The sequence below is a fragment of the Hetaerina americana genome, unplaced genomic scaffold, assembly GCF_022747635.1.
Source record: "Hetaerina americana unplaced genomic scaffold, ioHetAmer1.1.p SCAF_5, whole genome shotgun sequence".
Taxonomy (NCBI): Eukaryota; Metazoa; Arthropoda; class Insecta; order Odonata; family Calopterygidae; genus Hetaerina; species Hetaerina americana.
In genome coordinates this window covers 15,860,823-15,875,116 of record NW_027287095.1, presented here as the reverse complement: position 1 = coordinate 15,875,116, position 14,294 = coordinate 15,860,823, and the positions used below count along the sequence as shown (strand labels likewise).

At 40.8% G+C, this 14,294-nt stretch overlaps 1 protein-coding gene across 1 annotated transcript in view; it reads left to right on the top strand.

Annotated features, from left to right (window-relative positions):
* Window positions 1–14,294, top strand: part of LOC139693530 (uncharacterized) — a 171,915-nt gene that overhangs the window by 122,657 nt on the left and 34,964 nt on the right.

Below are 14,294 nucleotides of genomic sequence, written 5' to 3'. Positions count from 1 at the left end.
TGAAGTAGGTATGTAGGAAACTAAAACCGTCCTTAAAAACTATAATTAATATTCTAACGAATATTAATATTTTCAATGATCAAACAGTCCTTACTTTTCAAATTAGCCTCATAATTTTTGGTCGCCAGTGACGCTAATTTATGGTTCACGATACCACGTGATTGGAGAACTCATAGAACACATTTATTTCTGTGATTGGTCAACTTAACGATTTGGACTTGAAAGATGAACAAGGGTCGTCTTTTTCCCTTTTTAATAAATTGCCTAAATCCTTAGGCATTAAATGTGAACGGCCCCGCCCTCAAGTGAGTTTTCAAAACAACATTAAAAGTCCTAACATACTCTGTTAGTCGGTCTTTTCTATTCTTTCTCGATACGCCAACTTCCAACTGTCTTGCTAATAGCAGACGAGCAAGTCGATACTCATCTATTAGCGTAGCTAATCATCGTCTCCATGGGATGGCACTCGCTTAACAGAGCTTGATCGGAGGTGCCGACTATAGCTCAACCGATTGTCGTAATTATTCGGAACGATGGAGGCTCTTTAATCGCCCAACCGGTCGTCATAAATAAACTGCCGCAATGTATTGTTCCTTTGTGGCAACAGGCTGGCCATTTAATCGTTTTTTGGGAGACCCAAAATCCTTTGCCTCGGAAATTATTACGATACTCAAATCTGCCTCATCCTTTTATCATGGAGTGGGCGCCGTCGTCGCGATGGAAACACATTTCCTTCCGTTTATTTGTTTTAACAACTTTGCACTCAATACGCGGCTGCCCCCCCCCCTCCCCTCCTTCCGCGATGAGCAAACAATTCATTCCACGGACGTCACGAGGGAAGTCGGGAGGGGAAGGAGGTGGGGGCCAGCCACCCCCTCCAGCCCTCCCCCGTGTGAGGCGCACTTAACGCGGTCTCCTTTTTCTCTCACTCGCCTCCTCTATCTGCTATTTGCATCCCCTCGCCCCTCCTTCGGATCCCTCCCCGCCGTCAGCGAGACACGTCACTCTCTCGCTCGCCGTGACGTCACACCCCCGCTTCACATTCACGCACTGGCACGCGAGGGCCTACCCCCCTCCCGCCGCAAGGTCTCATCTCCATGGCGATGACGAAATCGCCGCTATTGGTCCGCGGCCACGGGAGGAGGAGGTTACTGGACTCTCTCTGTAAACGGTCGCAACCGGTTCGCTTACAGATTTCGGTCCGAAATCACGCGAAGTGGTTAACTCGTGGAAAGAGAGGGACCGATGCCTTTTGTTCCTTGTAATGTGCACCGGGGATTATGCTGATGGTAGATATTATATAGATATTGCAGTACCCTGGAAGCCACCGCTAGGGTGTGACTCGCTCACAGCGAGAGCGGACTCTATCTCCTTTCCCTTAAACTCCGTTTCTTATTCTGGAAAACTTCCCAAAGACTGGCGGCAAATCAACTTGCTCTCCAAAACTTAAGTTGTACCGTGGCATTCCGTCCATCTGCTCACTCCTCCTTCCGGTGAACAAATTGTAGAGAGGAGATGTCAAGACGGAGGTGACATGGGGAAGTTCGTCAGTTATGTTATTTTTTTAAATGCTTAAGTAATTTATGGCTTCCCTCATGCAAATAGTTTGGTTGGCTTTCCTCATCTACGTCAGCGATCGTTCTAACGGGAGTGTGGCAGTGGATGTCAAGACAACAACTATGGAAATGTGAAGGAAAACGTTTTTAATTGAAATATTGGTTTTCATTTGTTATACCAATTCTCTCTATTTGTTATTTTTGTGAGTTGCCGGTGAAAAATGCAGATTTCTGTTGGTCATCAATTAATTTATATTTTTTACAACATTTGACTACGATTATAAAAAGTTAGAAGTCTCTTACCTTTAGTGACGTTCCTTTTCAGGAAAGGCGAAAGAAGTCGTCATTTTAAGCACTTTCAGGAGTCGGACTCCCTTTAAATGATTTATTCCAGACTGCCCTGCTCTTACTCACGAAAGACGCTCGCTTAAGTCACATTCGTACATTGTCGTTAAGATTGTGATAAGTTTTCCATGGTCAAATCAAAATTCTAACGCGTATTTAAGGGATTATTTATCAATTTTTATTCAATTTTTGCGCCGGCTTAAGTGTTAGTTAAGAGAAAAAAAGGGGTACTTTTTGATATCCTGAACAAAAAGGGTATAAATCGTGAATGGAATTTGTGGTCTATGCCTCGTAAGAAGTCCGCTTGGTCGATAATTATTTCACAAGAACCTCGAAAATCGACCTCTTAAGGAGGAGTATAATGGTCATAGTAATCACTATTCTGGCGTTAAGCACTCCGTGCAATAATTCTGGGCACGGCACGATATTATAATGTGAGCATCAACAAAATGGAAATAAAAATCCCGGTGTGTGGCATAGAGAGGCTGAAGGAAGAAATCGGGGGTAGATTACATAGTACGGGGAGTGAAACTCGACCAAGCGGTATCCTTTCATCTACGCACCTCCTGGACAGCAGTACATGTAACTTGGGATGGAAGAAGTTTGACCGAAATCAAGCGAAGAATAGCTCAAGCTAAGAATGCGTCAATGAAGAAGAAGCAAACACTATTTTCAAAGAGCCGAAGGATACAAGGAATCAGTTCTTCAAAATGTTCATATGGGGCATAGCGCTCTACAGACCAGAAGCATGGAACATTGCGTCAGACATGAACATGGAGCGGCGTCTGAGATGGTGTAGGCACGATAAGCTTAGTGTATTTACTAGCGAGTGAAGATATTTGCTCCATCCTGTCCAAAGGTCTCAACTTTGCCATCGCTCCTAAGGAGATACCTAAAGAAAACATCATTATAGGAATCGAAGATGAAGCTACCTAAATATCTGGCCAACGAGATAAGAGAGGATGTCATTTATATCCTCCGTAAGGCGAAACCACCTAGGCCCAATACCATCGCTGTAGAACGCAAAGCATTGGAAGAATTTCGCGACACTAAGGAATTTCTTGTCCCACCAGCAGATAAGGGGAATGCTACGTTAATCATGAAGAAAGAGGACTATCACAGCAAAATTGCAGCCCTATTTGATAGCAGCACCTATGCCCAATTTGAAAAGTAGCCCAACAGCAAAGATAGAACGGTTCGCTAGGGAGAAAATCAAACGATCATCCATGCCAGTGGAAGACAAACCGAGACTCTTTCCATCGGCAGCCAAAGCACCGTGTCTGTATGGACTACTTAAGGCTCAAAAGGAGGGGGCCCCTATGACCCATCGTAAGCAACATCGAAGCCCCTGGCACAATACGTTGCACGTTTTATCCAACCCTTTACCGGAAGAACCGACTCGTCCGTGAAAAACGTCACGGAATTCATTCGCACCATCAAGAATATCAAAATCAAAGAACGAGACGTGCTGGTGAGCTTTGACGTAGTCTCTCTATTCACGAATTCACCCATTGATGACTCCATGCTACTCATTGAAGAACTAACCTCGGAGGGATTACCAAAGGATTTCCCGGACCTCGCAGAATTCTGTCTCAGGAACTCGTATTCCTTTGAAATTATCAGTGCGAGTGCTGTTAGCAGAAGAAAGGTGCGGCCATGGGATCACCTCTCTCTCCTGTAGTAGCTGATATTTTCATGGGGAATTTTGAGCGGAAGGCAATAGAGACTTACCCAATGAAACCATCTCTTTGGATCCGTTATGTCGATGAGACCTTCGTCATCTGGCCACACGGGAAGGAAGAACTAGCGTTGTTCCTGAAATACCTAAATCAACAACATCCAGCTCATGGATTAGTGAGAACATAATTATAGAAGGGAACTTTGAAGGGTAGATGCCGCAAGAAAGCCCAAGAGATAAATGCAAAGGACAAATTAAGGAGGGTGTAAAAGAGAACAGCTATCGGCTGGGTGAGAGGGGAAGAGGGGAATGGAGGAGGTCTGATTCAAACCAATCTAAGGATTGATTTACCGGCGATGACAATAATTCCCAACCATTTGGCCGAATACACGTGTATTTTCCGCCTTCGACTTATGTTCGTCATTGCTTGAGAGATTAGCCTTCTCAGGTGCCATAGTTTGTGAGCCGCGCAACTTATTTTGGAGGCTTTCCGATTGCTTCGGTGGTAAATTGTTCGAGAGATTTCTTGGGACGGGCGAAACCTGCTGTAAAATAGTTCAAGAGGTCAGGGGGAAAAAGTGTTTCGGAGATGATCTCTTTGGATGCGTTACTTTTGTTTATTTATTTATAATTATGATTTGATTAAGAGGTTGCAACCCACGGCACGATAACATGCGAGAGCTGTCACTAGCACCAAGGCCTATCCTAAATCTTATATTTCATGACATGTTCCACGTGCCACGCTACGCCATTGTTGGCCTAACAGGCCATTGTGTTTTTTAATTGGTATGCGAGGGTATATGCTGAAATCGTTGGTCCGGTAGTCAATTGTACATAAATGACTGAGATCACTTTGTCACCTATCGGGTTAGAAAATTCTACTAATTTAAATATTTCTATAATAATGTAGGTCGACTATGGCTTCGGGCGCAACATTATTGTCCTTCCTGTCGCTCGTATCTTCGAGCCTTCTGCTCTTTTGTCTCTCAAATTCGCCCTCGGACAGAGAGAATAATCCTCGGGGCAATCTTCTGACGGAAGACCCTGTGTGCGTGCGTTTGTATGTGTGTGTGTAGGGGGGGCGATCTATTTGTGGACGCAGCAGCCAGGAAGCGCGAAAAACAGTCTATTCTGAGAGCGGCGCCGCGACGGCGGCTCTCCCTGACGGCGGCGCGCCGAACCAAACGGCGGATTCGGCGGAAAGGACGACGGAGGTGTTGGCATGGAAACCAATTGTGTTTTGTCGGATCCTCGGGCAAGGTATTCCCCAGGGCGGTGATGGCGAACCTATGGCATGCGGAGCAATTATTTTGGCACACTACGGGAAATTCCACGGTGAGTTTAGTTTATTAGGTCGAAAAAGCAAGTACGCAAAGTTGATGTGACTAAGTTGCAGATGAGAGGGAGAGGAGAGGGCCGTATGTATACGCCAGTGTCTTCTGCCATCGTAGAAATTTCTTTGACTTCGATGTCGCCAAACATTTTCTGCGCCGTATTCTTTGTTGTCATTCGCATCAAAGTACGCTGAACATTATTGTCATATGTCTTGTATGTGACGAAGCAAGACTTCAATTAGAGCAATAGCTTCAATACAACCACTTGAGTGCTCTTTTCCTTCCATTTAAGTTCGTTTTTATTACTAGGTCTGCTAAAAAATTTCCTGAATTTTTCATGACAAAAATGCTTCACTAAAATTAATTGGTCTGGGTTCCCTTCTAAGTAGCCTCCTCCCCAAAGAACATACTTATCCCAACAGTGTTTCCACTTTTTGGTATAGTTCTGGAACGCTTCTTTCGAAATGCTCATATGCTCCTCCATCGAAGTTTTTTTTTATCTTCTGAATGGTGGCAAATATTTTTCCTTTGAGCGGGGTTTTTAGTTTGGGGAACTGGAAAAAGTCACATGGGGCCAGGTCTGGCAAGCAGGGTGGGTGGGGAAGCACATCGGTCTTGTTTCTGGCTCAAAAGTCACGAGTTCTGAGAGACGAATGAGTCAGCGCGTTGTCGTGGTGGAAAAAAAAACTCGCCGCTCCGCCAAAGTTCGGGCCGTTTTCGCCTGATTCTCTCTCTTAAGCGTTTCGTAACCTCCAGGTAGTATTCTGTGTTGACTGTCTGACCTTTAGGTAAGTATTTGTGATGCGAAATTCTCTTTGCATCGATAAACAAACATTCAACATCACCTTGACATTTGAGCGAACTTGTCTAGCTAGTATAACAGGATTCCACAGGTACAAAGTTTCCAGATCTATTTTGCCGTCATTTGGATGACAGAAGAGGACTCATACTTAGGAATCCCAATATGGGTACAAGATTGAATCAATTGAAATCCTTGAAAGTGCACTGGAATTTCAAAATGGTGTCCCACTGTCCTGTTAGTACTGCATCAATCAGAGCTATGTCATTTTTCTAGAGTAAACGTGAACTTTCAAAGCGCTGGAATATTTATGTTGCACACCATGGAGAGTATATATGACATTAATATCTTAAGGATTCAAGAAATAATGAGTTTAAAAATATAGATCTTTCAAGGTTTTTATTTAACTATCCCCTGTATCCTATAAGGGACGCTAACCCTTGATTCCTCTCAAAACCAGTTCTACTCAGTCTCCGATCCCCTGCTTAGTTTCCCTCCTTTGGTCTTTAGTCTTCCTTGTTGGGATTTCATTCACACATTAATACGCATGTAGTACACTGCAAGCCTCGGTTAGGGTGTTGGGTAGGGGGTGAATACACACCAGACTACCCTTGACCCAAAAAGCCTTTCCCACCCTAACTTGATATGACAACGTTTTTCTGATCCCTTATCGTTTACTGTACGAATAACATCTTAGATCTAACTATTATAAACCTAATCTTTCTCGTTTTATTATCATAATCCCGCCCAATTAAGTACTACGGGGCTAATAATACATTTTCAACTTCATTGGTAAAGATACATTCTTCCAATAAATGCGAGAGATTTAATCTGTAATTTAGCAATCGCTCCGTGAATGATCCCAGGCAAGCTCCCCTAAGCTGCACGCGATCCAATTCGGCAATTAATCCAATTTCATGAGGATCCCACATATTAGCAGCATATTTTACATGAGGTCTAACTAGTGAACGATAACATTCTCGTCACGATTAACCCAATACTAATTTAATAAATGTAAATTTTTGGCTATTTTGTCTACGTACGTATTCCCCGTATATGTTTCGCCCAGGAGAGATCGTGAGTGAGTGAGTGGCCAAGTATTTAATCGAGTCTACACTGCCTATTTCGGTGTTCCTGATTGCTCTTACTCTTTTTCCAAAAAATCATCTCTTCGCACGTTTTTAAGTTAAATTGTACTTGACTGATAGTCGCTTCAATGTCAGTATCTATTAATTTTACTGCAACGAATTACTCTCTCTCCTTATATTAAGCTCCGAGGGCATCGATTGCAACTCAAGGTGGGATTATTCATTGTTCCTCCTCTCTGTATTAAAGTACAGGCAAATGGGAAAGGTGCCCCCACCAAAATCTATGGCGTACACCGCTCTCCTAATGAAACCAATCGAACCTTAACACCCCAATTCAATCAGGATTATTGCAATAATATTATTTCAATAAATTATATGTGTTATTTTTTGAATGAAAGGATAGCTTCATTCTGAACTAAATATAAGTTGTGTTTAGCAGTATTGTTCAGCAGTGTTATTACATTAAATGCTATTGTTAAAATAGAAATATTTATGTTTTAACGGGGATGATATGTTATAAACTGATTTCTTCCTTCGATCAACCACTTCTCATTACGACATACGATATTTTATTTCGTCTAAAATTTCCTTTATCTTAAAACTTTCGAGTTTTAATCCACCCCCAAAATTGGATCGAAACACTGCACGTTTTAACTCCCTTCCTCCTGAGACCATCCTCCCCTTCTCGTCTTTCTTTGACTTATTCGTGTATCACTTCATTATGCTCCTGTCATCCACAGCATACATCTCCAGCATGGAAGACATCGGTCATTCTCTCGTTTCCTTTCCTTTTAATCCGCGTCTCAAATGCGGTGCGAGTGCGGCAGTCCAAGCCGATATTCACGTACGGCTTTCTTCTTTGAGCATAGAAGTTGTCTAGTTGCCTGCAATTAGATGTAAACTCTTGCTGGGAATACAATTTGTCACATGGTAGCACAGCCCCAAGTCCTATAATCCACTAGCGTCAGGAAAAAGAACTTCTCATCACTTAAGTGAATGTTTACAAAGGTCCCCAAAACTCTTCTACTTGTAGTAGACTCACAATAATATGAAGGCATTTGATGTGTTTGGTAAATATTGATCAAAAGTGCGATAAAAGGTATTCCTTAATTTTATTCTTTGCAACTCAGTCAAGGCAAATGTATCAATAGGGAGGGTGATTAAAAAAGTGAATCAAAATTTACACTCCATGTTTAAGTTTTTTCCAACCTTTTTCGAATTTTTTGGCCGAATGTTGTACTTCCTCCAGGAATTGGTGGGCACCGTGTGTTACTTGAGAGCTCTCACTGACATTTTCAGCCTCCACATGCATGAGGGCGTAGTTTCCCTTTAAAGTTTAATGATGCGTATGATAGAACCACAAATTATTTCAAGTCCTGCATGTTTACACCTCACTCATTTTTCATGCATTATTTCTGTGCCCGAATCAGCGAATGCTGTCTCAGCCTATTTTCAAGACTTTCGGAAGCGTCTCTGAATTTCGATTGGCATTTGCTCAGGTCGTACTAGGCTCAAAAAGCAGGAGATGAAAACAGTAGCTCTTCTCTATTTGACCACGATATTAGAGAGCCCGGGTGGCTTAGAAGAGTAAATCAACTTTTATTGTAACAGTCATAGTATATCGTTGGAGAGTGATATGCACCTTTGTTGATATGATTTCAAATTTAACCTTGTATTTTGGGCGTTTGCATTCGTTGCCAATTCTCTCGTCTATTTTAAAATGGCGAAGCAAGAAATTATTGAGTCTGGTCTGGAATATATGTATGTATGTAGTTAGCTTCGGTGTTTTTTATTCTTATGATCCGAAGGCAATTTTTGCTCTGAAGAGCAACGACTTGTGTTTGTTTTGTAGATTTACTCTTATGAGTTTATAATCGTTATTGATTCTATATGGCAGTAATTGGGTCAAGGCTAATGTTTAATATTTCTCAACGGTCTCAGTTGTCCTCTTTTTTTAAATACCTATAGCATCCTAGAACGGAGAAACTATGACGGTAAAAGCTACCTAACACCATGTCTACCTTCTTTCTTGCGTGAATTGCAAATAATTCTTAATAACTTTCTGTGCATGACCACGCTATGTGCACCTGCAATTTTAATCAAAGCATTATAAGGTTGTTACTTGTACATCATGCGAAGAATTTCCAGTTTATATATATATATATATATACTGGAAATTTTTCGCATATATATATATATATATATATATATATATATATATATATATATATATATATATATATATATATATATATGCATGTCTGACCTGGAGAAGGACGAAAGCTTAAGCTGTCTGAAATGTGTCATTTACCAGTTATCCATTTTATTTTTGTGTCTGTTATGCCCCATCTAAATGTTATATTGCTCTCGTGAGTGCTTCAACATCATTATCAAACTTATGTGAAAGTCTCACAGATGGGAATAATGATGTACATAGCCCTAGTGAACAGAGAAACACAAAAAAAGAAGGAAATTCACACGTTTCCAAACTTTCGGTGGTCAAGCCACCTTTCACAAGGAAGACAAGGACGGAACTCAAATCCCTCAACTAAACTCGAGAAATGAGAAGTACACGTATTTGTTTTCATTTGACTGCTCCTATTGCATTGACCTGATTGAATGTAATTATCTTCTCTGGTACATGCTCTGAAACCTTTTTGGATGTAATTTCAAGAAGTTTACAAAAATCGTATCTAGTGCTACATTTAATGCAATTGTGTCGACTGTAAGCAATTTAGCTCGTATTTAATATTTTCGCAATAGAGGAAGTTGCTGAGTGGAAGAAAGGGCTACCCAGTTTTCCGATCAGTCGCAAAGGAGTGGGGATTGGGGCAAGATGGTCCGCGCGACTGCTGGGGCACTACACCCTCCAAAACGGAGCAACTGTTCTCATAATGCTGAAAGTAGAGATTTGCAAAATTTTATTTGTGAATGAATAACGCCCATTGACATTAAGGTTATCTTTTTAATTTCCTGACCTCACATATCATTTCACGGCAACGCGAAAGAAACACCTTGTTCCGCAGACGATCCACATTCGATAAAACTCATGTGAGACGTTAGCACCAGCGAACTGGTGCAACAGTCCACGTTCAACGATGACGGAACAATGAATCGGTATCTCTTCCATGAGAGCGATCTTGTTTCTCGAGTCTTCCGCAAAGATTGACAGATAGAACCCAATAGTGACGACCATAAAAGTGGATCGGATCGATGTCTGAGGAACTTTGAAATTCCCCAGTTGATCGGCCATAAGTATTTCAAGCACCTTCCATAAAAATATAATATCAACTTTCAACGCATACGAAACCATGAAAAAATAATTAAATAATATTATTTCCTCAAACAATAATGGCGACTTTGCTTTTCTAGGAAACATGTTTTGACTCTATATTTTTGGTTTTAAGAAGACATGATAAAACCGTTCTCATTTGGCTTTGAAAGTCTCTTTTTTCCCGAGCATATTTTTGTTTGCCTGTTCTCGTACTGCGTACAACGTAGTATCAAAGAATAAACGTGTAATGATTGTGTAATCACTAGAATTGAATTAGGGATCTGGGAAAATGAAAGGAAGCTCATACAATAAGTAGAATTCTTTGTTTGTTGGTACCATCCACAATACTCACTTTAGCTGGTGGATTACTTTGAATGAATGCATTTGACTGTCTATTATATTTACCTACGACAAACCGGTGGCGACGCAGAAACGTCCTCGCCTGTCAGATCAGAGGTTACGAGTTCGATTCCCGCCTGGATGGGTTTTTTCCATTTAAGGCGTGAGTGCTTTGTATTTTGTTACTTTTTTTGTTTAAAGTCCGGTATAAAGGCCAAAGTGCTGTTTTCGGATTAATGTGAAAAAAATAAAAACCATTAATTTATGGTGTTCATTCTTGTTTTTACACGCTTTTATGAAAATTATATTTGGCTGAAGAGCCGCGGTATTTGAGAGAGAAAAGATCTGGGCATACTGATTTCATTCCAGGCTTTGATTCCAGGTGTCACCCGTTGACACGCATAGCTTTACCAAAGCCGTGTTTTGTTTTTTCGAATCGGTTTCAAATCTGTAAGGGGTCTAACTCGGCTTGCGGCGAAATACTTCGAAAGAGGAATATTATGATTACAAAAAATTACTCCTGCTAATAATTATGAATTAATATCACGATAAAAGATTTAAGTTATTTGAATGTATATTTTTCTGCACCTGAAATGCATTAATCTATTGAAATAAGAGGTTTTTCGGTGATAATAGGTAGTGTGCGATGACCCGATGAGAGCCCGTGTCAATAGCGAGTTTCATATTGACGGAAGATCAATGCAAATCGAAGATCTGGATGACCATTTGTCAATCATCCCTGCGGATCAAACGTACGTATGTACTGATTGTGTACTTAAATGCACAAAACATCTGAAATATCCCTAGGTAGTGGACTAGCATTCTCTTTCCAAGCTAGGCGAAAGAGGTGCGACGAATTCATGGCGGCGGTTAAAGACAGACAGCCAGGGTCACTTCACCACAAGCGAGGGTGGAATTCGATCGACATCGGTCGTTGAAGTCACCGATCGCCATCCGCCTTATGTGAAGTGGCGTGCAGCAGAGACTTAAGGGTTGCCGATGCTCCAGGATATCCCGGTGTCGCCGCCGACCACTTCCGCCGTGGCTCGTGGATCCGGAAACATTAATCATCGGGCGTATTCCGCTCATTATTATTCATTGCCGTTGTAATGCAGAGGAAAGTACGCTTCCACGGAACAATCCTACGTCGAGATTTCAACGGAATTATATTCTTTGAGGTTCCAAGAAAACATTTTGTTTATTTTACGTATCACGTCTGTGTAGTACGTATTAGGTAAAGGGTTTGTGCGATTGCACGAATAAACAAAATAAAATATTGATGATCTGAGAATTTTTTTAAGAGCTGATGAACTAATTTGATCTCAAATCGACCCTCCGTAATCCATTTTTCGACCTTTTTCCATGTTTACGCGACAGTGGCGCCGTAAAAAACAACAGTGGTAGATTTGAGAACCATTCTTTGTGGCGTAACAGCTTCCGTGGAGGTGCGTTTTTATTTCTCTCTCATGAAAATGATCAAAGATTTGGGACCGTAGCGCTTGAATATAAGTGTAAAGTTAATCGTGTTATCTTAATTCACATCACCATTCATGGTATCTCGCATGAGAAATTCAGAAAACATCGGTCGTATGCGGATTGGAAGTAGTTTTGGCTCTCTTTTGAGTTAGCCGATTGACAACGAGAGAAACTATTTTTTTGGCTTTCATTGAGAGGTCAAAGGTCGACTCCTGACCCTCGCCGAGGGAATATTTCCAGAAGAGTGCGTCGTACTTATTGATCCTCACGGCCTTGCAGAGGCGAAAAGAAACTCCTTCAATAGAATTGATTAATGCGATAAGTCCACCACCACCATATCTTTCGTCATATTTATGAAATCCGTATGGTATGAGGCTTAGGTGACACTTTGACTAATTTTTTAAATATATGTATTTATTTATTTTTTTATAATATTCCAATGGATGTTTTAAACATTTAGCTCATCTAACGATTAAGAAGGCTACGCCAAAATGCACTTTTGAAGTCAATAGTCATATTTTAAAGCTTATATTTTCTTTGTTGGTAATATCGCATCGCAGAATCTTACGCAACTTAATATTCTCTGCTATTATTTTATTTCAAAATTAGTCATAGGACTTTCCATCGATGAACTGGAGGATGATTTTCGACCATTTTCATATCTGAATAAGCTTCAGATTTGATATCACGGTGAATATTTGGATTGACTCTTTGGTGTGGCTTTTGTTTTCATTTTCTCCCCATATCCTCTTTTCTCTCAAACATATTCGTTATTCGTTTGATATTTTAGATCAGCTGATATGGCATCGAAATGTTTTTAATATTAACTTTTTCTTTTGTTCATGATTGTTCACGTAATTATATTATTTTTGGAATGCCTAATTAGTTTCGTGTCTGTGAATTTTATGGGACATATTGCATAACTATAAAGTGAAGGTATTTCCCAACCATGACGGTTGACCATTCATTTACGTTTTAGACATGTGATTGATGGAGTAATCGAGATAAGACAATTTGTAGATTTGTGATTAACTTGGTACTAAATCCTAGCCGAAAGCTGATCTTAAGATTAGTTACTTTCTTAGAAGTCGACGGTGAAAGCTTTCCAGGACAAATTATTTTTTTCACAAAAGTTAAAAATTTGAGCTGAAAAATATCCGTATGCGTTGATCTTCGAAGAAATTGGAATGCGCATCATCATAATTCTTTAAAATACTCATTGCATTCATTTGACCCAAATTATTGGTGTCGTATAGCACTGGGTACCCGATGGACTAAAATAGACTTGGAATAAATAGGAATAAAATATATTATATTAATGGAGATAATGTTCTTACTTTGAAAAAGTAGCACATTTCATCGTGAGCTCAAAGGGCGATATTGAATTGACACATAATGGACAAAAAGAGGGAGATAATTTGTAAAACCCTTTCAAAGGTAAAATTTGATTACCCGTATCAAAGATCTTTCAGTCCCCGATAAATGGTCTATAATGTAATGATTGGCATATCGTAGGATACAGACCCAGCATGATCGGGGCCGTTTCATAATCGCCAGAATGAATGCTGCGGACCTTGATTTCATGATTAATGCGGGTCTAGAAATTTCCGACCGCTCGCAAGTACATTTTAGATTCGTAATTCGATCTTCACTTATCAACAGCTGAACCTTGAGCTGCATTTTAAGTATAAATATTAGTAGACGGTGCAATTTATTAACAGCTAAATATTCTAAATATGTTCAGGCTTTTCGTTGAATATTATCATTTTCAGCCGAAAGTCACTTTCATGTGAATTTGTAATATGTTTTCTTGCAAGTAAATGTTCATTGATCGCATGGCTACTTACGTACTTACATAAGTAAGGATTCCTCCAATCACCCTGCTTTCTCTCCTATGTGCCAGAGCACTCGCTATCTGTACAGTTTATAAAGAATCTTATCATATGTTATACTACTTGATCAAGTAGATTTTAGGGGAGGCGACCGACAACTATGGTCAATTTCGCCATTAGGGATGGATGAGAAAGGAAGGGTGGAGAGAAACCCGGCGTCAATATTAGCCTACTCTTAACGAAAGGCGCCAATGTGGTCCGCAGCTTAACGTTCCATCCGACGGGCGGCGTACTCACTCAAATTGCTCTCCAAACATACCTCAAGTAGAGATCGGGGTACCACTGAAAAATATCTGCCGGGATTCGAACCAGGTCCCTCTGGGTGGGTGACCAGTAAGTTAGCCACTGCACCATCCCTATATTTCTCACTTGATCCAGTACCACGCCGTTCGGGTAATAGATGGCGCGGATTGGAACTTATTTTCGTCTGTGCGTCCATTAAGGTGTCTCGCCGGCAAAACAGAGAGCGGGAAATGGACGCTGGCCCTGACTTACGGCAGACTTGCGAATTTC